At 36.8% G+C, this 26,681-nt stretch overlaps 1 long non-coding RNA gene across 1 annotated transcript in view; it reads left to right on the plus strand.

Moving 5' to 3' along the window:
* The first annotated feature begins 1,046 nt into the window (after positions 1-1,046).
* Positions 1,047-26,681, plus strand: part of LOC124231618 (uncharacterized) — a 29,655-nt gene continuing 4,020 nt past the window's right edge. The window contains exons 1-2 of the long non-coding RNA XR_006886620.1: positions 1,047-1,174; positions 5,012-5,216. This is a non-coding gene — a long non-coding RNA (uncharacterized LOC124231618). The remainder of the gene's footprint in view (positions 1,175-5,011; positions 5,217-26,681) is intronic.

Raw genomic sequence — 26,681 nt, forward strand, 5'->3', positions numbered from 1 at the left:
CTTAACACTATTTAATGTTATACCTGACTGTCACATACAGCCACTTCATACAGTGTTGAAATCTTTCTGTGGTACAGAAGTGAACAACAGAATTTATCTCTCAAGTTTTATTTACCCATCACAGCATTCTTTGAAATGCAGAGTTAACAGCAGACATTAGCAAACAATGTGCTAAGATAGCATTTCCTGGTTACATCACAGGTTTCTGGGTTATCTAAATCTGAAGACATTTCAACCATTAATAAAGTTCAGAGATAAAACTCTGGAAAAGAATGACTAGTGCCTTGCATAGTTAGGATTCCTTTCTACAAGCAGCTTAGTCTATTTTAACATAGAGTGAGGGTAGCGGTTATCATGTGACTTCGAGTTAGAGAAAGGCAAGGCGAGGTAAGGAACAGCTGAGTATGTTATAGTACCCAGCATGTAATAATTATATATGAAAATATATAATTGTAAAATATATAATTAAAATACATAAATATCGTTCGTAGACTCTCACTATGCTGAATTAGTTATAAATCATAATAGATGGTGAAATGCCCCCGAAAAGGAGCAACTAGCATAATATCTGTCATTCAGAAAATGTGTGTGGAACCAAACATATTTCCTCAAGACATGCACACATCTATTTCTAAGTTATTAGTTCTCTAGCATCCTCATGAATGGATATGGTGGCAATATCAGATCTCAGCAACTGCATTACACCTGAGTTTCACAGATGTTTAATACTCTGAGCCCCAAAATGACCCTTTCGTCCCTTTCAGCTGGTATCTGCATTTGTTTCTGTAGCGGCATTTCTCTTGGATCAGGAGGCCACTATGAAATAGACGAGATTAGAAAATCCCAGGAAGACGTTCAGCTCCTCTTTGATGTAACAATGATTTTTTTTAATTAAAAAATTGAGGCAATTGAAGCGATGCAAAGGTAATTGAAGTCATGTTTATAATAAAAGCAGCGGTACTATTTTATCATGTTTTGCTATATAGCTACACATAATTAAATTATCTCCTTTGTTCTTCAAGTTGCTTTCCCATAAAAGAAATTTAGGTGATTCAAAGATTTGTGGTTCAGTGTGAGAGTTCACAAATACACATATGAACCCTGTGATTTGGGCCACACCGCTTTCATTCAGGCCACAGAAAGGCACCGTGGAGAGGAGGCAGATATGTAAGGGGTAAGAGATATGCGAAGTGATGGGAGACAGAGTGTGGGCTCTGGAGACTAGCAAGTCTAAACTCTACCTCTCTCACTGACTAGTTGAATGGCTGAGTAATTACATAACCTTGGAAGCCTCATTTATCACAACTTTGTGGTGTGTAATGGTACTTTCATGTGAGATTGTTTGGAATTAAAGGAAAAAACTGAGGGCTTGCCTGGTGGCATAGTGGTTAAGTTCTCATGCTCCACTTCAGCAGCCTGGGGTTCGCCAGTTTGGATCCTGGGCACGGACTACACACCGTTCATCAAACCATGCTGTGGTGGCACCCCACATAGAAGAACTAGAAGGATTTACAACTAGGATATTCAACTATGTACTGAGGCTTTAGGGAGAAAAAGAAAAAAAAAAAGAGAGGAAGATTGGCAACAGATGTTAGCTCAGGGCCAATCTTCCTCACCAAAAAGCAGAAAAAAAAAAAAAAAGAAGAAGAAGCAGATTTGGGATCTGTCTACACTCAAAATGACTGCTCTATTAAAAAAAAAAAGGAAAAAACATTTTTTAAGTCTTTAACACAATGCCTAGTGTATAGTATAGTAGAATCCAGAAGAGACCAGAATAAACTGGGAAAATTAATAAAAGAGAAAACAGGAAGAGAAAAGAGGATTGAAACATCAGAGGTCTATTTGGTTACAGAAATACATGTGCAGGGTGATTTTTAATATACTTCAATGATACAAAAATATGAATAAGGAAAAGTTGTAATGGAAAATATACAGCCCACAACATGTTGGTGATTGTCCTATTATTTTAAATCCATTAACTCTATTATCAGAGCCTAGCGATTTCATTTACAACATGTATACACACTCTTCATTTAAGGATATTCATCCAAATCCCCAAAGTAAAATCTGTTCTTTGCTGCCTAAAAATAATTCCTAAACACAGACAAAACTCCTGGGAATTGAGTTCCCCAATGATCTTTTCACAACTACCTTATATTCCTAGGCTTGTCTCTTCCTGTATTTCTTTCATTGTGGTGTTTTCTATCAGCTGGTCCTCTGGGGTAATCACAATGAGCTGCAATGCCCTTTATGGCTGATTATAAGAACTAGGTTGAATGCAAGCAATGCTTGCCTAGTTTTCTGCTGAGTGCGTTCTCTTTCCTTGATTATACTTGTAGCAGCAACTTGACCCTTTATGGTGCCATGACTGGGAGTCAGGCCCTGGAAATTATGTTCATAAAATCGCTTCAGATTCCACAATATATTGAAACCATAAATTGATTTAAGGTGTTAAAGAGCTAATATGATACGGTTAGCCCTTTTAAGACATATTTTAAGTTAACTTAGAAAATAGCCCCCATCTCCTGCTTCCTTATAATCTCTGCTTTGCAGAATGGAAGCCACAGCAAGAATGAGTTGGAAGGGTGATTAAAATTAGACCAGTGAGGGCCAGCTACGGCCATCAGCAAGTTTTATGAACCTCCATACACTAGAGTGAGATAGCATTTTTAAACTGAGCTGTGTTTGCCAAAAGCTAATTAACTGGATCAAGCTTCAGCGTTTCTCTTTTCTTGCTGGGCAAACTAAAACGACATTTAGAAAGATACCCCATATCTAACCTTAAATTAGTCTTAGGCTACCATGTTTACGTCTAAACTTTAGAGTGGACTTAGAACATATCAAGAGAGTGAACCTATGACATTCCCCTAAATGACTATTCCCTATTGATAACAAAACAAGGAAAAGACAGCTTACACTTTGAAAGTAGTAGAACTAAATACAGGACGTTTCTGAAGGTTCAGACTGTCTTAAGAATACAAATTTTTAAAATTTACCACGAGAAATATGAATTTAGCCAGTATAACTGAATTGATTATCTTCATAAAAACATCCACTAATCTGATCCTGTGAAATGCTGTTTTTTTATGCTAACAATATAGTTTTTAAAATAAAAGAAAAATATCACAATATTACATAACGTATTGTAAACTCTTATTCTATTTATTGAATTTTTCCCTAGACTTGCTTCATTCTTTCCATGAAAAGATTTGCTGAGAAACTAATAGTGAAAACAATGGGATTTGAGAGAAGGGCCAGGGGAGCGAGAGGAAGCATTTCACATTAAGATTTGCATCATTTTAGATATTTTAGGATATTATCGCTATTTAAATTACTACAAAATGTAATCAAGTACCATCTCTTTACTAAAATTTAACTGCTAACTGGAAACGTTGTTCTTTTTATGAGTTACTATATTTATTATTTGAAATGAAAGAGCATTTTTTATTTTAAAAAGGTGCCATAAAATTGCATTATACGAAATGTGTGGACTTAAAGTAGCTTAAATTATAAACTTTCACTTTATTCTATTATCAAGAAACAAAATTAACATGATTTATTTGTATTTTTCTGCCTTTGAAATAGATTTTTCCCTATATTAATTCATTTCTGTTTGATTTGTTACCATTCAACACATGAAATAAATAAAGAATTGATAATTTACATCAGGGGCTGGCCCAGTGGTGCAGCGGTCAAGTTTGCATGTTCCGCTTTGGTGGCCCAGGGTTCTCCAGTTCGGATCCCAGGTGCGGACATGGCACCGCTTGGCAAGCCATGCTATGGTAGACATCCCACATATAAAGTGGAGGAAGATGGGCACTGATGTTAGCTCAGGGCCAGTCTTCCTCAGCAAAAAGAGGAGGATTGGCAGCAGATGCTAGCTTAGTGCTAATCTTCCTCAAAAAAAAAAAAATTTACATCAAGGTTTCTCCACCTTGGCACGATGGACATTTGAGCTACATCATTCTTTGTTGTGGAGGCTATGCTGGGCATCACAGGATATTCAGTAGCATTTTGGCCTCTACCCACTAGATGCCAGGTGCACTCTCCCAGTTGTGACAACCAAAAAAGTCTGCAGACACTGCCAAATGTCCCCGCAAAGGGAAAGGGGCAAAATCACACCCCACTCTCAGTTGAGCACCACTAATTTTTATGTATAGCTGAAGATATAAAAAGATTGAAAAATTCCAGTCTGCCCAAATCATAAACAACTTTAATCTACCAATATTTTTGCAAATTAAAGAAATTTAAGGAGAAAAAGTAGAAAGTATCAAATAGCAAGTATAGAAAAATTGTTTTAAATGTTAATATTTTCATTTTGAAATTTAACATACTACAAACACTACTGAGTACAAGATTATCCAAACGGGAATTGATATAATTTTATTCAATTTATACTGAAATATAAAGTGCAAAAAACTTTATGTATTTAAATTGCACAATTTGATCATCTTTGACATAAAAAGGCCCATGAAACCATCACCACAGTAAAGATGTTGAGCATTTCAATTATACTAGAAAGTTTCCTTATTCCCCTTGGTGAGCCATCTGTCTCTCAGCTCCCAGTTCCAGGCAATCGCTGATCTGCTTCCTGTCACTATAGATTAGTTTGAGTTTTCCAGAACTCTATGTACATGGAATCATACAGCACGCACTCTCTCTGCGTCACTTCTTTCACTCAGAAAAATGATTTTGTCATGTGTCATTACTGTTGTATATATCAATAATCATTTCTTCTTCTTGCTGAGTAGTATTCCTTGGTTGTGGATATGCCACAATTTGTTTAACCATCCCCTGTTGATAAACATTTGGGTTATCTCCAGTTTAGATTATTACAAACAAAGCTACTATGAACATTTGTATATACAGCCTTTGGACATGAAGTTTTGTTTTTCTTGGGCAAACATCTAAGAGGGGAATGGGTGGATCAGATGGGAAGTGTTTGTTAAACTGTTTAAGAAACCGTCAGTGTGATTTTCCAGTGTGATTGTGCCTCTTACATTCCCTCCAGCATGCAGGGAATTTCAGCTGTTCTACATTCTCGCCAATATTCTGTATGGTCCTATATACGAGAGCTTAAAGAACTCATTACCGCCAGTTCTCCACTAGAAGAGATGTTAAAGGAAGTCCTTCTTTCAAGTAGAAAAAAATGTCATCGGATAGAAATATAAATTTACACAGAAGAATAAAAAGCACCAGAAATGCTATCAACATGGGTAAATACAAGGATCTTTTTGTTTATTCTATAAATCTCTTTAAAAGATAATAGACTGCTTCGGGCTGGCCCCGTGGCCGAGTGGTTAAGTTTGCGCGCTCCGCTGCAGGCGGCCCAGTGTTTCGTTGGTTTGCATCCTGGGCGCGGACATGGCACTGCTCATCGGACCACGCTGAGGCGGCGTCCCACATGCCACAGCTAGAAGAACCCACAACAAAGAATACACAACTATGTACCGGGGGGCTTTGGGGAGAAAAAGGAAAAAATAAAATTTAAAAAAAAAAAAAAGATAATAGACTGCTTAAAGCCAGAAAAATAAAAACGTAATGAGATAGATAGCGTATGTAGCAGCAAAATGGATGATAATAGAAGAAAGCTGGGAGAGAAGAAATAGAAGAATATTATTTTAAGGTTCTTACACTACATATAAGGTAACATTACTTGAAGTAGACTGTAATAAATTAAAGATGTATGCTATAAAAGCAACCATGAAAATAGCATAATGTAGTATTAAAGGAAGGGAGCCAACAAACGAAAAATAATGAAATTATAGAAAATACTTGATTCTTACCAAAAAAGCGGGGGAAGATAAAAAAGGAATGAAGAACAGATGGGATAAGTGGGCAAATAAATAGCAAGATGGTTGATTTAAACCCAAATGTCCCACCCCAGAATGTCAGACTGGAGAGTGACAGAGCCTCCATAAGTCAGATATTCAATTTTGACAAGAGCCAAGTAGCAAACTAAAAGGTGCTTTTCAAAAGGAGTGCACCCAGTGACTGGCCCAGTGGCGTAGTGTTTAATTCCTGTGCTCTGCTTTGGTGGCCTGGGGTTCGAGGTTTCAGATCCCAGGCACAGACCTACACAGTGCTCATGAAGCCATGCTGTGGTGGCATCCCACGTACGAAACATTGGCCCTGTCCCAATCTTCCTCACCAAAAAAAGGTAAAACAAAAATGGAGTGTGCCTGGTAACTGTAAGGGGGGGCTGCAAGTTCTAAACTCAAAGTAGAACCAGAGACTCCAATCAGCAAAATCATTAGTCACAAAGCTTCATAGCTCAAAGGGATCAGTAAAATTGTGGGGTCCCAAAGGTAGAGAGCTTCAGTGTGCTGGATAGCTTCCAAACCTGTTGGATTGGAACTCATTCCAATGGGTTCCAATTGGATGATGATTTTCATGTTATCCAACATAAATGACCAAATAGAACGTCCCAGTGAGGCACCAACTGCGCTGGATGCTCCCAGAGTCCGATAAGTTGGAAGGTTTTCCTTTTACGGGTGTAAGACCAGAAAAACATCAGTTTCCCCCTGACTTCCAGAGGGATTGGATGCTGCAATCCACCCGAGAAACTTTATTCACAGAGCAAGCTCCTGAACATTTTTGGAGTTTATCAGCCACCCCTGTGAGTATAGGTGTGATATCTCCAGGGTCGGGGCTATGGTGACTAAGGCTTCTGACTTGCCAACGAGCAGGACATCATCGATAAATGGAGGACGTTAAAATAAGAGTATAGAGGCACTCACCTTGTCCTCTGACACCCCTACTGACAGTAAATGGCAGGGGAGTGTGTCTCCCTAGCATTTCTCTACACTCAGCACTTCAGGAGCATCCCCTGTGGTGCATGTGGCACAGAGAAGTTCAACCATGCAGCTTATCAATTGCAGATGGAGAAGCAACGACAGTACCCTGAATAGCCCAAAAGACCTCACCCACAAGCTCACATTTGCTTCCTTTCCCTCCCTGAACTCTGCCCAAATTTCATCAGTTGAATTTGGGTGTCTCCTTCCCCCATGGGAACAGGTAGGATTGTGACTTGGCCCCCTGTATCCAACAGAGCTATAAAAATGTTGTCCCACCGCATAGCTCCCCAGCTTACACATGGCCTTGAGCTCCTTGGCACCTTAGTCTTTTCATTGGAGAATTTAATTAATTTACTTTTAATATAATTACTAACATATTTGGGTTCATATTCACTCTCCTACTATTTGTTTCTAATTTAATCCATCTGTTTTATGTTCCCTTTTCTTTCTTGCCTCTTTTCTAATAAAATATTTTATGATTCCATTTTGCTCTATTAAATTATTAAACTGACTTCTACTACTCTTTTAGTAATAACCATAATCATTACATGCAATTTTGACATTATAATCTAAAAAACTCACTGCTTTTACACTCCCCCTTATTATGCTAGAAGCTTAGAACAGTTTATTGCTATTTACCCTGCCAACTTTTGTAAAATCATTGTCATGCATCTTAATACTAAGTTGTTATTTGAATCAACAACACATTACCATTCTTTCATTTAGAGTCAGTATTCATTTATATTTTTCTGTATTTTTTTTTAAATGTATTTCATTTTTACTGCATTTCTATTTTCCCTGCCAGGAAATATTTTCTTCTACCTGATGAACACCACTTAGTGTTTCTTTTCGTGACCTCAGTATGTTCTCTGAAAACATCTGTATTTCACTTCATTTTTGAAGGACCTTTTGCTGATTAACGAGCTCTATATTGGCAGTTATTATCTTTTGGCACTTTAAATATATCACTCTATTATCTTATAATTTCCATAGTTCCTTTTGAGAAGCCAGCTGTGTGTCTCGTTGTGTCTCTTTGAAGATAATGTTTGTTTTCCTCAGGTTGCTTAACAATTTTCACTGTCTTCGCTTTTCCATAGTGTAATTAGGATGTGGGCTTTCTCTGTATTTATCTGGCCTGTGTTGCAGAACTTCTTTAATCTATTGTTTGATGTTTTGCAGAATTCTTGTCATTACCCTTTAAAAGATTGCCTCTGCCTTAATTTGTCCTTCTCTCCTTTTAGGACTCCAGTTACATGTATATGAGACTTCTCCATGTCTCACAAATCTCCTATAACTGTCCTAGCTTTCATGTTCTTTTTTGCTCTCTGTACTTCATCTTTAAATTACATATTAACCCATCAATTTCACTTGTTTTGTCTTCTGCTATCTTCATTCTGCTGATATAATCATTTCTTGATAATTTATTCTCAGTTCTAGAATTCTATTTCTTTCCTTTCCTAGATGCCAATTCTCTGCTGAAATCTCCCTATTTTCATCTTTTTTTCTAGTATTGTAATACACTAATCGTTAACTACTTTGAAGACCTTGTCAGGTAGCTGCACTATCTCAATCATCTGTGAGCCTGTTTCCATTTTATTTATTTTATTTTATTTTTGGTCTTGATATTGATTTGGTGGTCTAGAAATTTTTATTAAATACTAGTTATTCTGTAGTAAAAAATTGCAGACACTCAAGGTGATGATCCATTCCTGCAGACAGTATTTGTCTTTCTCCTGCTATGCTAAAACAATCGAGGCTGAACTAGAATGTTCTGAGTCCCAGCAGCATCCTCAGTGAACTCAAAGCTTAGCTTCTGAGCCTCCTGTTCCCACTTAGAGTCATCAATTGAGCCCAGAGTATAATCGATGCAGAAATTATTTCACCTGTGAGGAATCTGGCTCCTAATTAAACACCTGTGTGCTTTTTTCAGGCCTGACCACGGGCAATTACAAAGGCTTTCCCCAACAGACTTCAAAGGGGAAAACCACCCTCCTCACACCAAATTTGGTGCACAGCCAGTGCACTGAAGTCTCTGAAGGGAGTTGCAGTCAAGGACTCAGGCCCCTCTGGCTGCCCATGCTCTTCACGTATTTAGATACGTAGCCCCAGTGCCTTCATTCCCTGATCTCTTTATTCTGGGCCATGGGCCAAGGTCCTCTTCAAGTGTCTCTACCAAGGTCTCCTTATGTGGGGAGAAGAGGGGAACCAAGACATTTTCCCCCACTATGACTCGGTACCCAGTACTTTTCCACTCCGACCCTTTCTCTTCTCCTCACCCCAACCCCATGCATGTCCATACAACTGTGGGAGTCTTTTGCTCAGGGCTCCTTCCACTGTGGGATGGCCCCCACCTCTGCACCCATCCACATGACCTTCAACTCGCGCGCCATTCCACAGGGGAAAAGGAGTTGGAATCAGGGAACTGGCTTTTCTCTGGGTTTAGGCTCTTGCTTATACCACCTCAGCAAGTGATCAAAGGCTTAACGTTTTCATTTTTGGCTTGCTGCTGTAATGAGCTATCAATACCTGACAGCTCATCTGTCTCTCTCCCAGCTCTGCAGAGCTCCTGACAATCTTTCTTCAGCTCTCTTTTCTCAGTTCTTGTTGTCTCTTGACTGCCATGAAACATTTACTTCTGTATTTTATCTGGAGTTTTACAGTTATTTTCAGCAGAGTGCTGTTCCATTGCTATCTAATCTATCCTACCCAGAAGTGTAATTTCCACCCACTGCCTTTCAATTAAACACTCGAAAGTTCCACATAATACTTCTGATTACACTTCATTAACTGAGCTTGCTTACATTGTAAAAGCTAGCTTCAAGTGTGTCTGGGAAATAGATAGTCCTATGACTGAGAACATTGTCACCTTAGGTGGGGTTGGTAAAGAGAAGGGAGAGGCAGGCAAGCACAATCTCTTCCACATATGCCCATTTCTGCCCTGGTTCCATGTTGCCTTTTCCACCTGCCCCTGTTCGTGCTATCGTGTATTTATAACACTGGCTGAATTGATTATGTAAAATATATTGAGCTTCTAATCACAGGGTAGGTGCCTGAAGTTGGTGGCACAGTTGGAGATTAGACAGTTGATGAATTATCAACACTGGTGATTTGGGGTGGCTAAAGACAAAGAACACCATGTTTATGGTGAGGGGCAGGTACACGCCTTGCAAATTAGAAATACACTGGACAAAGCCAATATAATTCTTCAATTTCATAAATACTGGGTAGCTGAAAGTTCCAGGGGTTAATGTGTATAATTTCTACTTTTTATATTGGTGTTTTTCTTATGGTGTAACTTACTCTAAAAAAAATAGCAAAAATTAAGTTTGATGGTAGAGTCATCCTAATTTCAGATAGGTTTTTTTTAATCATTATAACTTAATATTTATTTATTTAAATGCCTTGGTTGTTGATAGAAAAAAAGGAATTAATATGTTATATAAACAATTAATGCTTCTCAATGTCTATGACCAAAATATACAGAATAATGTTCAGGTTTTACAGCTGTATACTTTAAAGTGACTTTTATTTCTGATGGCACATATATCTAAAAGGTTCAACAGATGAGTTGATTAGTAAACTCAGTTACAATACCCTTTCAATTTTAGCTAATACTTTTAAAAGATGCACTGAAAATAACTTCCAAATCATGTGCTGGGAGCCTCTGTCAAGCTCACTCCCTTAAAATACATAAAATGTTTGCTGACAGTTCTATGTCACATGTGGGTGTCACATAGTTTATATGTACATGTTATATGCAGGTGTTACAATATCTACTGCTCAATAAATGGTGGAGGTTCTGATCTTACGTGAGAACAAAATGTATTATGTCTGTGTTGAGTCAAGGGATAAAAAGTACACCGTTCATTTCGCTCGGGATAATTTGGTATAAAGCATTATTAAGAGGATATTGAAGAAGGGGAAAGGTAATAAGGGGAAGACTAGGGCATCACAGAGGTAGCAACTTCGGGAAGCAACTAGCCCCAGCTACCTCTAGGACTGGGGAGTAGAGGGAAGATTTTGGACACTCAGACATTTGGAGGAGCTGAGACTCAGATCTCTGAGGTGGATGCCCTGCTGGGCTGGTGCTGGTGCCTCCAAAGCTTAGAGAAGAGGCCTGTGGAACTGGGATTGAGATCTAAGAGGAGGGCGAGGCAGCCAACTGGTGCTGACGTTCCTTGGTAGCATATTGAGGTTGATTCTCAAAGTGTTGGAAAAACTGCCAATTTGCCACTGCCAGGGGAAAGGGCATTGCTGGGTGACTGACGGGACAAAAGGCAAACAGGAATGAACAGTTCCCTTCTTCTCCAGCCACCATAGTCTCTCTACCACCCCCTCTTGGCACAACTGGAACCATCTCGCAAAAGAGAAATGGTTTGCAGAGGGTCACCCTTAGTTAGCATCACAAAGTAGAGTATAGAAGGCAGGAGTTGGAGAGAAAACAGCTTAATAACTGGTTCATTCAAAGGTCTTATACATGTTACCAAATGAGACACTGGGTTGTATGTTTTCTGATTGATCATTCAAAATTCATTCTGTAGATCTTATTTTGATGGGGGAAATTATTAATATAATTAAATGTGGAAAAAATAAAATGAATTTGAAATCATGCCCCTTAAATTTCAAGTGGATACCAATTCTCATCATGAAAAACTGAGACAAGAGAAAAGTCAAAGTAGGTTTAAACTATAATGAGTTGTTTGTGAACAGTCTTCAATTCAAAAATGAAGCTTCAGTTTGAAAATATATATTCACAGGTTCGGTATGTGTGTATAAGTCAAGTGGGTTTTTTTTTTGTTTTTTTTTGGTGAGGAAAATTGGCCCTGAGCTAACATCCATTGCCAATCTTCCTCTTTTTGCTTGAGGAAGATTGTCCCTAAGCTCACATCTGGGTCAATCTTCCTCTACTTTGTATGTGGGATGCTGCCACAGCATGGCTTGATGATTGATGTGTAGGTCTGCACCCAGGACCCACACCTGTGAACCCCAGGCCGCTGAAGCAGAGTGCATGATCTTAACCACTACATTGCTGAGCCAGCCCTGTAAGTCAAGTGTTTTTAATATATATCTAGAAAAGTAACATAATCTTGATTGGGATTTGGATTGAGAAAAAATAGATTATCTTGAGACTCTAGCTTAAATTCTCTCTGGCTTCTGGCATAGATTCTTAAAAAGTGAACCACAACTTTTAATGGAGAGGAGTGAGGATGACATTTGGCTGATGGAGGAATACATTTTGGTTACAATCCACCTCATTCTGGAAGAAAAAAGGAATGCTCGAGCAAATAATATAAATGAACTAAAAATATAACTTCGGTTTTCATAGACAACCTTTTACTTCCAAGGGGAAGAAAGGATAAGGATAAGAAACATATGGAAAAAAGGACACACGATCTGAAAGTATGCACAAGAGAAATCTAAAAATAACACGAATACATATGCTACATGCAACTAATCAAGCAAATTACCAGCCAAAAAAACTCATGAAATTCCCTCCATGAATTCTCATTTACTTCTAAGAGTAGTTTCTGTACACTCATTTACCTTCCGGCTGGCAATGAACAAGTAAGGCAAAAACTGTTCGAACAAAGAATAAGAAGAACAACTGAGTAATTCTAGGGAGACACAGCAGAGCTAATCACTCCTCTTCCGTTCCACTTAAAATCTCTGCCTCGTTGAAGGAAGGAGAACTATCGTGTTGAGTAAGTCATGGAACATACACTGGCATTTATCACGGAAATCGTATATCACGCTTGTAAATTTTTTTGTTTTAATTTGTCACGCCCCCCAAAGAACCAGAGGTTAAAATTGTATATTTACTAATTTTCAATTCATATTTTTGTAAACTTTCCAATTTCCCCGTTATTGGTTTCAATTATAACTATCCACTGGTGCTCTATTTATATTGCTCCTTAACTCTCTTAAGAAATTGCTTTAATTCAGCAAGCTTTTGCTTTGTTTTGATATTTCTTTTCTTTGGCTTTGTTTTGATGTTAGAAATATGGGAATGTCAAACACAGAGGACTGCAACACAAAACCTAGATGGGACCATTCTAATCATATAAACTCCTAAGTGCTTATTCTATTGTTTAAAATAAGCAATACGAGACTTATGAGGGAGTCCTGGGAAAGGTTAGTAGCTGGCAAAGTAATAAAGCAACTGATACACAAACGACAGAAGGATAGACAGAGATTCTCACTACTTAGGAAAAGATGTGATAATAGTAAAACAGCAACGAAGAAACAGAGCAGAGAAAAATAAGGCAGTTGACGCTGATGGTTATTACTGCATTGCATTTTCCTCCAGTTCTGAGAGCTGAAAAAGCAAAGTTATTTTTCTTTTCATTCTTAAATCTTGAAGCATCTGCTGGATCTTTCTTTCCCCTTAAGTTACTTTATCCAGAACTGTTTTCAATGTTGGTCTTTGTATAGCAAAACTTCTCAGGCCATGAATGCGTAGAAATAATTTTCATTAAGTTATTTAATAATAATGATAAATGATGATTAGGAGCTTGGCAGAATATGATATTCTAGGTTCTAAATTATTTTGCTATAGTACTTTGAAAATACTAATCCATAAGTCATGTTGCACCTAGAGTTGTCGAAAACATGTTATTAAGCTAATATTGGATCTGTGTGAATAATGGAGCCTCTCTGTATATGCTTTTAGTTTCTAATCTGATCTGATATTCTTGAATTTTACTATAATTTGACTGTTTATTTTTTGCATTTTTTTTTATTATTTCTCCCCTTTTTACACTCTGTGGGGCCTTCCAATCTGAATTGCTAATTTTTTCCCTACTATTTCTAGAAAATTTGTCTTCATTTTTTAAATATATTCCTCTTCTGAAATTTCATTTCTCTCTCTTTGGGGACTCATATCTAGATATTATAACTTGCAATTTAATTCTACAGATCAACTTTTCTATGATATGTTCTATTTATTTTTTCCTCCTTTCCCCCGGGAGTTTTTCTAAATGGCTGTCTGATGCTGTAATTTATTCTTCTGCTCTATATAGTGTTATTTATATTTAAATTATTTCTTTTACTTCATATATCTACCTTTTTTTCTTCTATATTCTCCTATTCTTGTTTCACATTATCACTGCTTTCCTCTATCTCTCTTAATTTGTTTATTAGGCTAATTTTAATTCCTTGGTATTCTCTTGTAATATTTCTGCTTTGGATGAGATTTATAACACACCGGGATGTTCCTCTTTTGAAAAAGTTGTGCTCCTCAAATGTCTTGATAGTTTGGCCTGCAAACTCATTTTTCCTCTCGGAGATATTGGCTGCTCTATCAGGCAATGTGTATAAAGGCCAGACACCAGTTCCAGGCATCATTGATGAGATCAGGAAATGTGTCGTGAAGGAGACTCAGGTTTCAAGCTCTAGGCACCAGACAACATGGTCAATAACCCCAAAGTCTACAAAACAATTCCTTACGTTCTGGTCTCCTTTGAAGGAGAGATAGCATTAGAAGGAGATACTCACAGACAATAAGTCACTCGTTCTGATGAGTGATGTGATGAGCTGGGAGGGGAAGTGGTGGAGTGGGAAAGTGACACTCTGATGCAATTTAGTTAGTTTCCTTGTGATTTCTCAGTTCTTTCTCAAGCACGGAGCTCCTACCCTGCACTGATTTTACTCCCAAAGACTCCTAGGCCAGAGGTGTAAGTTACTTCAGGTGTGAGATGGGGAACTGCTCATCCAAAGGCAAAGTGGTACCCAGCATCAAGAGTTCTTTCTTTTACATCATCCTCTCCATCCATACCGCGTTGTCTCCTACTCTAGGCCAAAGCCACTATATCTTTCAAACATCCCTTAAAAAAACTTGATGTCGGTCACTCTCAGGAGCTTCTTGCTGCAATTTTCCAGGTGTTTTAAGTTGTTTTACTTTTTCATATCAGTCATATACATTTAAATTATTCCTTACGTTAGATAGAATGATATAAGTATGGTCATTGATACCGATATAAAACTCTATTTTGCTGATATTATGAATTGGACATTCTTCTAATACATTGTCAAACATATTAATACTACATCAAAAATCACTTTTTAAATCATATTTACTTTGAAACCAGTTTCCTGCATCTCACCAGAAAGCGCTATTTTATTCACACTTGGACCAGATGGAGAATGGCAGCCACCCAGATATGTTGAGAAGGAGCTGACCACATAGATGGAAGGAGCAGGGCCAGAAACGCATTCTTTCACTGGCAGAGGAGTGGGCCATAACAATGTTTCCTAACATATACTTTTAAATGATATTCACTTTATATTTTTCTATCAGAAGCATTTCTTTATTATAGTATATTGGGAAAATACACAGAAAGCCAAAGGGAAAAAATCACTTGTAATCTCACCAAAGTTCCTAGCATTATTAAAAGTTTGTGTATACCTTCTAGGAAATTCATCTGCTTCTTTATAACGTACTTATAAATTTGGTTTAAAAAGTTGGATTATGGGGCCAGCCAGGTGGCATAGTGGTTAAGTTCATGCACTCTGCTTCAGTGGCCCACGGTTTGTGGGTTAGGATCCTGGGTGCAGACCTGGCACCACTCGTCAAGCCATGCTGTGGCGGCATCCCACAGAAAAACAGAGGAAGATTGGCACAGATGTTAGCTCAGTGACAATCTTCCTCATACACACAAAAAGTTGGATTATACTGTATATATATTTCTGTAATTTGATTTAACAATTAATATAATGTGAAAATGTTTAAATATCAAATATTTAAATATTCAATATTTAAATATTTTTCTCTAGAATGATGTAATTTTATAGCTGCATAATATTCCATTATGTAGATACACAAAAATTAATTAATTTCATAATGAACATTTGAGATGGTTCTAATGGTTTGCCATTACACATATCACTGATAAAACCACCTTTTTTTTTACATAAATTAATTTGCATATTTATAGTTGTCTATTGACCATGTATTGCTAAATGTTGCAGTACTGGGTGCTGCGTGAATTTTTTTAAAACTTTTTTTCCCTTTGAGGTATCACATACAGAATAAAATTCCTGAATCTTAAGTGCACAGCTCAATGGAGTTTTACATATGTGAATGCTTGTATACCCACCACACATTGTAAGGTGTATAATATTTCCAGTTGGGTCAGTTTTTAACGGCTATTGATGCATATTGAGAAAACTGTATCAACTTAAATTTGTGCCTTTCTCTTCTCTACATCTTCTCCAACATTAGTTCTTTTCTGCTTAAAGTTTACAATTTTGATACAAAAGTTTGCAGGTAATTACTATTGTTACTTTTGTACAGCAATTGCACTTTAAAATTACCTCTTTCCAGGGATGAGTGGTTACATTCAGGTGCTCCACTGTGGTGGCCCAGGGTTTCACCAGTTCAGATCCTGGGTGGGGACATGGCACCGCTCATCAGGCCATGCTGAGGTGGCGTCCCACATAGCACAACCAGAGACACTCACAACTAGAATATACAACTATGTACTGGGGGCCTTTGGGGAGAAGAAGAAGAAAAAAAAAAAAGAAGATGGGCAACAGACGTTAGCTCAGGTGCCAATCTTTAAAAAAAAATTACCTCTTTCCTAGAGGAAAAAAGAACTTAATTGTATGCTTTATCACAGTGTTACCTGTCTTCTGGTGATAACTTATGAATTTGTCTGAATTTTCTTTTGATAGATTTTGTTAGAATCAATCCTACAGGATCTCAGTGTGGAAAAAAAGAATAAAAATTCTGGAAATGTCTTACTGAAAAATCAAGTAAGGTGATCTGGTGGCATCTAAAGTTTTGAATATGAGAAAAATTAACTGCTCTTATCCTTCCTAACATAATTCTTAAAAATTTCTACCAGTTTTGCATACCATATAAAATTATTTGTGGCTAATATTCTGTCATTTTCACAACTGCTAAAAGAATAAATCAAAGACTAAGAAGCACAAGAAAAGAGAGCAAGCAATATTTGAAAGCACAGGACTGTCACTGCCAAAAAGTCAATTCAGTTATCTCCAAGAGGCAGCATTAATTCACATCATTCACATATTAACTTCTGAAGAGCAATATCAATGGTCTTGAAAACAAAATTTTATCTATTTGACTCTATAGTTGAAGAGTAGATGCACAAAAAAGTTAAAAACCAAATAAATTTTTTAGAGCCCACGGAAGTGATATTATGAGATCAAATCACAAATACATGTGCTCAATTGTATAAAAATTCTAAAGAATACTCAGTATTGAAAAAGCTTATCTAAATGACAATTCACAACAGGAGAACTGCAAGAATACTTGGTTAATAAAGATTTTAAAAGGTAAGAGGAGAGGAGACTGTCTGAAAAGGGAAATCAGAAGTCTAAAGAAGTTACCTACCAAATTCCATGGAGATTCATGGTCCTGATGTTTCTCTGTTCTACTTACACAAGAAAAGAAATAGGAAAACAGCGCCCTGGGTCACTGTAACGTGCACCCAGGCACCTTCCCCCCAGATGGTTTTGTTTTCCAATGTGAGCAGGAAGTTGTGCTCGACTTTCTTCACTGCATTGGAGCTGATGTCTATAGGAGTTAAAGGTTGAAGACAATGTCTCCACACATGAGACTGTAAATATAGAAACAATTGATCTGCTCTTTGAATGAAGCTCAGCTTCCTGAAAGCAAAAAGAGAAGTCCCTCTCTTTCTGAAACCTCACCTGCTTTGGGGAGTTGCTCTAATTCACCCTGAGATGAATCTAGCTCAAGTCATTTTGAAAACTGGCTATCAGTTCCTTCATTTCCACATGAAAGCACATTTTTTAATACAGAAAGCAGACTTGGTGCCACAAGCTTCCAGTCAAGATTCCATTTGTTTTACTTTTCAAGATGGCTTGAAGTCTATTTGGAGATAAATTTCAAACGTGGTGTCTTCAAAGAGCAGGGCTTGTAAGAAAAGCATATGGAAACTTCTGGAACCTCATGAAAACCTCGAGCTGTTTCTCTTACTTCTTAGTCAAGTTGTAAAGTCAAGTCTGGTCATCGCTATTGGCTTTAGTGTCATCAATGGTATAAATAGGTATTTGGGGCTGTTTCTTTCAGAGGTGTGTTTAACACTCTCCAGAGGACAGCCTGCCATGGGAAATGTTCAGTTAATCACCAGGGATGGGAAAGACTTCAGAGACAAGAGCTAATTGCATATTTGTCAGAACCTAGAAAAGTAGCTATAATGTCCTTTCCCACATAACGCCAACTGTTCTTCCCACAGCCACGCTAATCTGGCCTCTGTATTATCATCCTTAGTCTTTATTTCATGTTGTTTCACCATAAATATGCTGACACCACTGCAAGGAGATTAGAGGTGACCAGAAGGCAGAAAGTCATTACAAAATTGAAATATATTTAGAGAAATATTGATGGAATGTTACTAAGACAAGATTATTGCTCTACTCAGGTGATTCCCGGCATATCTGTGGCACTCGTGTTTACACAGAAAGACCAAGGAAAACCATATCTTCTAGAGTTTGAGTCCTAGATTTGCCGAGATGTTCTAGCTCTGATTACATAATACCTAAACTAGCTATTCATTGCTGCACTTAATTTTTAATCTGAACTTTGGAGACATCGAATGGGTCAACCAATTATTTCTCTGTTAGAAAAAGCAAGCATTACACTTAGACTTTGGGTTTTGCAGAAATCAATCTAATCTATTTCTGAAACTCGTGAAGAAACTAGAGACTTATGTTCAGATATATTTCAAACAATCTCATCTAAGTATGATAAACAAAGGTTCTTATTATTTTACAAGAGGTGTACATAATTCAGTGTCCATTAAATTCTTTCATTTATCTGCATGGGATTTGAGTAAAAAGTAACAGAATAAGACAGGAGAGAGTAGCCTCGTATTTATGACAATGAAATGTGAAACTTGTTAAACTATTTTCAGGAATTTAAATAAATCAGTTCAGTGGAATGTGTTTTTTGTTTACAGAAACTGGAGAAACACATACTTCAGACTAATGTGTAATGACAACGTTAACTGCAATTAGCACTGTAAACATATTATTGTCCAAATGACAAAAGTGGTAACTATTGACCTTAAACAAAGCATTTGTTTGCTTTTTTCTCTGTTTTTAGTATGTCAAATAATATAATATAAAGCCTGGAAACAATAAAAGTAGAACGTTGTTGTATTCTGATGTGCAAGTCCACATACAATTATTGCCAAGTATAAGGACAATGCTGGAATGCAATTAAGACACATAAAAAAGTTCCTTAATCATATAATTGGCGTTCTCTTTTTAAGTTTCCTTTTAATAATGATTTACAAATAAGATTACCAGCAATAATGTTACTCCCAATGCTTGAAGATTTCAGTGTAAGATGTAACACATGTTTAAGTAGCCATGAAACAGGTTGACAGCTTCAGCAATGGTGTTTTACTGGGGGTAGATGTGATATGACAAGAAAATATCACACACGATAGCACAGAAAATAGAAGTGACACTTATCTTAAAAGAAATTCTGACATGTGGTGGGTGGTCAGCATAGGATATGACCAACTGCCAGAATAAAAGAAAAGAAATATGGTGACCTGGAGTGAAAATGGCTGTTCCAGTGCAAAACTGTAGAATAACAAGGAAGCTCTATCTACAGCTGAAGATGCGCATGATAGAGCTGTCCTGGGTCTGGAATGGGGGCACGGATGCAAACAGTCTAGGCCTTAGAAATGAGTCTTGTTGTGGGTTTGTTTGTGGGTTTTTTAGTAGCTTTCTTTAAATTGTTCTTACATAATTTAATTGCTGGGGGATTTTTTTCTTTCTTTCCTTTTTTTTCTTATTGTTACACTCCATCTGCTTCCGTTGTAATGGCTCTATCCTTGGGATTATTGATACTTTTTTGATTTGATGTTCATTCTCTTTACTGCAGAAATTTAATCATCTTTTCTTCTTTTTGTTTTATTCTTTTTGGCTTTTTATTTTTTATGCTGTATGATTTTTCTATGGTTTATTTTACCACATTCTGCCTCTTTAAGTTTTTCCTAGTTGCAATTTGACTCTTTACTGCACCCCAATGTGGATTTGGATTGTTTTTGTGTTTTATTCTTTCTTGATTGATTTTTGTATTTCGGCCACTGTCCTTACCTCCCTGCCTTCTTCCAGGCTGTTCTCTAATTACGACACTCTGCTTCTGTATTTTAGAACATACGTAGCCTTGCATCTTTTTTAAATGACAATGCTCAAATGTTTTCTAATATGTTCTTCTAATTTTATGTCAAAATATTACCATAGATTAACTTTTTTTGATGCCCAGCATTCATGCATCTGTGAAAGGCTAGTGGACAAATGACAGATCATCAGCTAAGATGTGTTGCTCCTCTAATGAGTACATCCCATGCGTTTCATGCAGTGCACTACCTGAGAGAACATATCCAGAGAGTTCTCTGCTTCTACAAGCTTCTCTTGCCAGTTCTGTCCCTTTGAATCACACTTTTCATTAGTTGTCCACACATCCAAAGTTGCCATGTCTCTCCACCCATCCTTTTCTCTTTCCATTTACCCCGGGTGCTGAGACCTTTCTCTAAATGGATATAGAAATTTACACATATTTATATATTTTTCTTTTTTGACAAAGGATGAGGTCTCAATTTTATGCTGTTCTTGTTCATATCAAAGGCAGCTGCCTGTGTCTTTGGCCAGTACTATCCCCGGTTCACGGAAGTACTAGCATTCTAAGAGTGAGTCAAGTTTGTCACACCTTAGAGCATCTCTCTGATGTTCTGTCTGAGAGGGTGGAGAATGCAAAGTGGTTATTCCAGAACTGTCCTTTTAAGTGCGTCCATCTCTAGAGAGTCCAGTCAATGAAGATTCAAACACAAAGTTTCTTTTTTACTAGTATTTCCAGTTTTTATCCTTTTGTGAATTTTCATACACCTCTCATTGGAACATTGGAAACAAAAGATCAGGTAGTTCTAATCTGCTACTATATTTACAATAGAGTATTCAATAATTTTGTCAAAATGATTGGGTCACAATTTTACTCATTGCCGTAAAGACTGTGCCCTCCCAATTTAACAAGATTTTTTTTATTCATTTGAGGCAGGGACCACAATTACTATAGTATTCTTTGCTATGTTGAGTATAGTAGTTTCTACATAGAAGATGATGGATTAATAAGTTAATTTATCACCTTCACAAAATATTTTCTGTAGTAATTTGACCACTATTTGTATAGACTTCTGTCGTTAAGATTAAAATATAGAAGAGAAAGGCCAAAGCATTACATACATTAAAAATGTATAACTTTTGTAAAAACATATATGGGCATACTTATACATGTGTTGAAAATGTGATTTGCTAAAGTGACCAAAGATTTTTATTATTTGCTAAAGTTTCCAGTTATTATTGTGTTATATATATGTCTCCTAGCAAAAGCCACTATCTTGGATTGTAGTCTCCAGTTTCACCTAGTACGAAGGTAAAAAAAATGTGGCTATTTGGTCTATTTAAAGCCAAGCCTAAACCAACTTATTGCATGTACTCCATGAAGGCGAATGAATGTATAGAGTCTCCTGGAATAAACAGGCTGTCCAGAATAAGGACATGTGGACTGCCTGTTTGAGACTCCCAGTGGAGTAATATATTCAGAGAAGATAATGATTCACTGGGGACATCATCTGATAAAACTGGAGAGTTAAGCTAGAAAATACTAATGCTAGGTGTATTCTTTCCTTTTGCTGCTGTAACAAATTGCTACAAAATTAATGGCTTAAAATAAGGCAAGTATATCATCTTCTAGTTCTGGAGATGAGAAGGCTAAAGTGCATTTCATTGGGCTAAAATAAAATCGTCAACAGGGCAACTTCTGGATGCTGTAGGAGAGAATCTGTTTCTTTGCCTGCCTGGCTTCTCGAGGCTACCATATTGCTCAGCTCATAGCCCTGTATCACTTCAACATCTGCTTCCATTGTCACATATCATTTTTTCCCCCTATCTCTGTCATCACATCACCTTCTCTGACTCCTACCTCTTATAAGACCCTTGTGATTATATTATGCACAATTGGATAATCCAGGATAATCTCCTGATTTCAAGATCCTTAACTTAATCACATTGACAAAGTCCCTTTTGCCATGTAAGGTAACATATGCTCACATTCTGGGGAGTAGGATGTGCACATCTTTGAGGGGCCATTACTCATCCACCACACTAGGGGAATCAGAAAACTCTTGAGGAAACAGGAAGAAGAACTCCATTATAATATTAAAATTTCAAAAGTTCCAGAAATATCCTTGTCACTTTATACATTGGGTTGACTACCAATACATTTAGGCATTGTATACTAATAACTGAAATCCATGAGAGTGTGTGTGTGTGTGTTTGTGAGCACATGTGCAGTGGAAATAACTAATGGGGTAATCTTTAAATAAGCATTCACAGTGTGTTGGAATCAATAAATATTTCAGTCACACAAGATGTAGGATAGATTTATATCAGCTCTCTTCTTTTAAAAATTAGAGCTGGGGGCTGGCCTGGTTGCATAGCGGTTAAGTTCACACACTCTGCTTCAGTGGCCGAGGGTTCACAGGTTCAGATCTTGGGTGCAGATCTATCATCACTCATCAGGCCATGCTGTGGTGTCATCCTACATAAAACAGAGGAAGATTGGCATACATGTTAGCTCAGCAACAATCTTCTTCAAGTGAAAAGAAGAAGATTGGCAAGAGTTGTTAGCTTGGGGCCAATCTTCCACACACACACACACACAAAATTAGAATTATTTGGGGGCTGACCTGGTGGCTGAGTAGTTAAAGTTCTGTGTGCTCTGCTTTGGCAGCCTGGGTTTGTGGGTTTGGGTCCCAGGGTTGGACCTGCTCCACTTGTAGGCCATGCTGTGGAGGCATCCCACATACAAAAAATAGAGGAGGATTGGCACAGGTGTTAGCTCAAGGCCCGTCTTCCTCAAGCAAAAAAAAAAAAAAAAATTAGGAAGATTGGCAATGGATGTTAGCTCAGGGTGAATCTTCCTCACCAAAGAAAAAACAGTTAGAATTATTCTTTTATATAAGATAATTTTCTTGTGATAAGCTAGATCCTTCTAGGTTACTCTGGAGATGAGATGATAATAAGAGGAGACTTGCCATCACATTCTTTACAGAGAGAATCTGAATTCAAGTTATCATCTGGTGAGTTAGTGGCAGAAAAGGACAGGAGCCAGACCTCCAGTGTCAAATTTAGTGTTTCATTATTAAAGACAGAATGGGCTTTACCCCACCCTAAATCTAAACTATATTTAACTGCAAACATCTAAGTAGGTGTCAAAATGTGAAATCGTATTTGACCATTTGGTTTTTCAGTATATGTTAAAGATTTAATTAAAGGTGAGTTATGTCCTCGAGAATTTTATTTTGCTAAGCTTAAGTACCGGTAATATAAATTACACTATAAAGTTTCAATTATACTTCAAGCTCATTCGAAGTAATAACCTTGTTGAGGGTAAAGAAAACAGAAATAAACATTGTTGCCATTACTAAAGGGGACAAAATAAGCTATTAAAATATAAGAGATGCTGGTAAACTTATATGAATTACCACTAAGAGCAGAGATTGTTACTCATGCTATTAACAAATAGTCAGATATTTTGGGACACTACTATTTAAAAAAGAAATTCAAGATTTGAAACGTTTGAAGATCTTTTGGAGATTATACAGCATTGTAATGTTAAAATCTTTTCTTATTTTGTTGCATTATTAGACATGGTAAGCATAGACAGTGCATAGAAAAAAACGGATAAAAATCTTAGTCTTTATGTTTTGGGTAGTAAAAATAGAGGACCTTTTTCCTTTGTATTTTTCAGAGTTTTCCTGTTTTTTTTAAATTGAGGTAACATTGGTTATAACATTCAATAAATTTCAAGTGAACATCATTATGTTTCAATTTCTGTGTAGATTACAGCATGTTCACCACCCAAAGACTAATTACCGTCCATCACCACACACATGTGCCTAAACACCACTTCTGCCCTCGTCCTTCCCTTCTTCCCCTCTGCTAACCACCAATCCAATCTCTGTTTCTATGTGTTTGTCATTTTTATCTTCTACTTATGAGTGAGATCACACAGTATTTGAGTTTCTCCCTCTGACTTATTTCACTTAGCATAATACCCTCAAGTTCCCTCCATGTTTTCACAAATGGCCAGATTTCATTGTTTTTTAGGGCTGAGGGGTATTCTATTTTGCATATATACCACATCTTCTTTATCCATTTGTCCCTTGATGAGCACCTAGGTTGCTTCCAAGTCTTAGCTGTTGTGAATAATGCTTCAGTGAACATAGGGATGCATATATCTTTACACATCCGTGTTTTCATGTTCTTTGGATAAATACTTAGCAATGGAATAATTGGATCATATGGTAGTTTCTATTCTTAATTTTTTGAGAAATCTCCATACTGCTTTCCATAGGGGCTGCACCAGTTTGCACTTGCACCAGCAGTGTATAAAGGTTCCCTTCTCTCCATATCCTCTCCAACACCTGTTATTTCTTGTCTTGTTAATTATAGCCATTCTGGCGGGAGTGAGGTGATATCTCATTGTACTTTTGATTTGCATTTCCCTAATAATTAGTGATGCTGAACATATTTCATGTGTCTGTTGTCCATCTGTATACATTCTTTAGAGAAATGTCTGTTCAGATCTTTTGCCCATTTTTAAATTGGGTTGTTAGTTTTTTTGTTGTTGATATGTATGAGTTCTTTATATATTTTGGATATTAGATGTATGGTTTGCAAATATCTTCTCCCAATTGTTAGGTTGTCTTTTCCTTTTGTTGATGGTTTCCTTTGCTGTGCAGAAGCTTTTTAGTTTGGTGAGTCCCATTTGGTTACTTTTTCTATTGTTTCCCTTGCCCGGTCAAACGTAGTACTTGAAAATACACTACTAAGACCGATGTTGAAGAGTGTACTGCCTATGTTTTCTTCCAGAAGTTTTATGGTTTCAGGTCTTACATTCAAGTCTTTAATCTGTTTTGAGCTAATTTTTGTGTATGGTGTAAGATAATAACTACTTTCACTCTTCTGCATGAGGCAGAGTTTCCATAATTTTATGTATTAATATTCTTTTACTGTTTAAATTAAAAAAGATGGTTGAAAGTTAAAGTAACATGTAAGGAGTGATTAATTAGGTGTTCCAAAACACTTTAAAAATAACTGCATGTAAAAGCCCCTAAAATTGGGAATTGTAATATTAATTATAGTTTATAGACTAAGATTATTAGGTGTCCATATTTAACATATTAGTTCTGATAACCACAGTGCATTCCAAAAAGCCTGGTGCTTTGATGCTGAATCTGCAGGACAGAAGATGAAAAGAAAATCCGAACTAAGACAAAGACACAATCTGAAACACTAAGATGATTCCTGAAATCTTAAGAAAATGTAATGGCAATTAATTTTAGAGCACATGGCATAGATACAGCTTATAAATAAATATACATATACAGTGTGTAGAGTAGGTAAACTATCTATGGTTTGTTTATTTCATGTGAACACTTTCACTTTCAGAGGATACTTTTGATGCCTGTAGTAAGACCAAATTTTTAAGAACGACTTCAGGTATTGTTGAAGACATTTAGCTACACCACTATTGTAGTCAAAGCTGAAAGATAGTAGACCATGAAAACACTCCATCTTTGATAGAAGAGTGTCCAAATAAGGATTTTATTTTGCATGTTCTATCCCCCAAATTGAAAAGTGGATGGAAAACAAGAATGATTTAAAATAAAATAATGCATTTTGATACACCATCATTTTGACGCAACTCATGCCAACCAGCCACATCAAAAAGCAAATAAACATGCAAAACACTTTCTTTTATAACCAAATAATATTCACAAGAGATATTTTTCCTTTATCCATACCTTAGTCCTCCACTCCTTTCACTGCATCCAAGTTTCATCTTTCCCCTCATCCTTTTCTTTGCTATTGTTGAACTAAAAAACTTATGGCAATAGGAACTGACCACAACAAAATTGTCAGTAACAAACTTACTGCAAATCTACTTTTTGTCCTTTGTGAGAGACTTTGTTAAAAAACAAAGTATCACTTACTAATAATATTAGAAGAGCTGGACGATATTTATTTCTAATTTAGTCCCTCAAAACTTGTTTGTATTTTGTATATTTCCCTTGATTATTGAAGGATGGTTTTACTTTCATATTATTTTTTGGTTAATCTTGGAACTTTTCACTACATTACCACCTGTTTTAACCTTTATAATGGCTTTTCCTCTCTAATTTACATTTAAATTTTTAGTCTCTATCAGAATTTACCCAGTGGGTTTCTAAATGTTTAGATAATCCATTCCAGATTTCATTTGCAAACAATGAAGAGCTACTTGAACCAAATAGTTCTGTGAGACATAGACAGGCACTGCTCTCTTATAAACTATGTAAACCAAAAATGTTTATAATGATGCTTGTTTGTCACTCCACATATATTTTTCAAACTAATTTAAATTATTTACATTTTTCTAAGTCTCTTTTTGAAAAGATGTAAAGAATGTGAATATTGCTTGGTATTTTAAGGGCTTTTACATGTCATAAGGCACAGAGCCTTGGAGCCAGTGGCAGTAAAGGGGAGATTCTGAAGTCTGGGGCAAGTCTGGGAGGGGGATCTGAAGCTGAAGCATGGATTACAGCAGTATTATCTCTTGCTTCCATTCCTTCACAACAAGCAGCAGTGAGGGCAGCAAAGGTCTGGAATAGGCTCAGGTCAGGGATTGCGCAGAGGTCTCTGCAGGGTACCACTGTCAGTACATATTTCAAAAGCTGAAAATATAGTTTAATTGTTGACTATGAAGAATTGCCCCCAGCACCAGCGTGGCAGTATTAAAACTTGTGGTATATATTAAAATCACTTTATTTAACCAGGATA

Source organism: Equus quagga, chromosome 22 (assembly GCF_021613505.1).
Source record: "Equus quagga isolate Etosha38 chromosome 22, UCLA_HA_Equagga_1.0, whole genome shotgun sequence".
In the NCBI taxonomy this organism is placed as follows: Eukaryota; Metazoa; Chordata; class Mammalia; order Perissodactyla; family Equidae; genus Equus; species Equus quagga.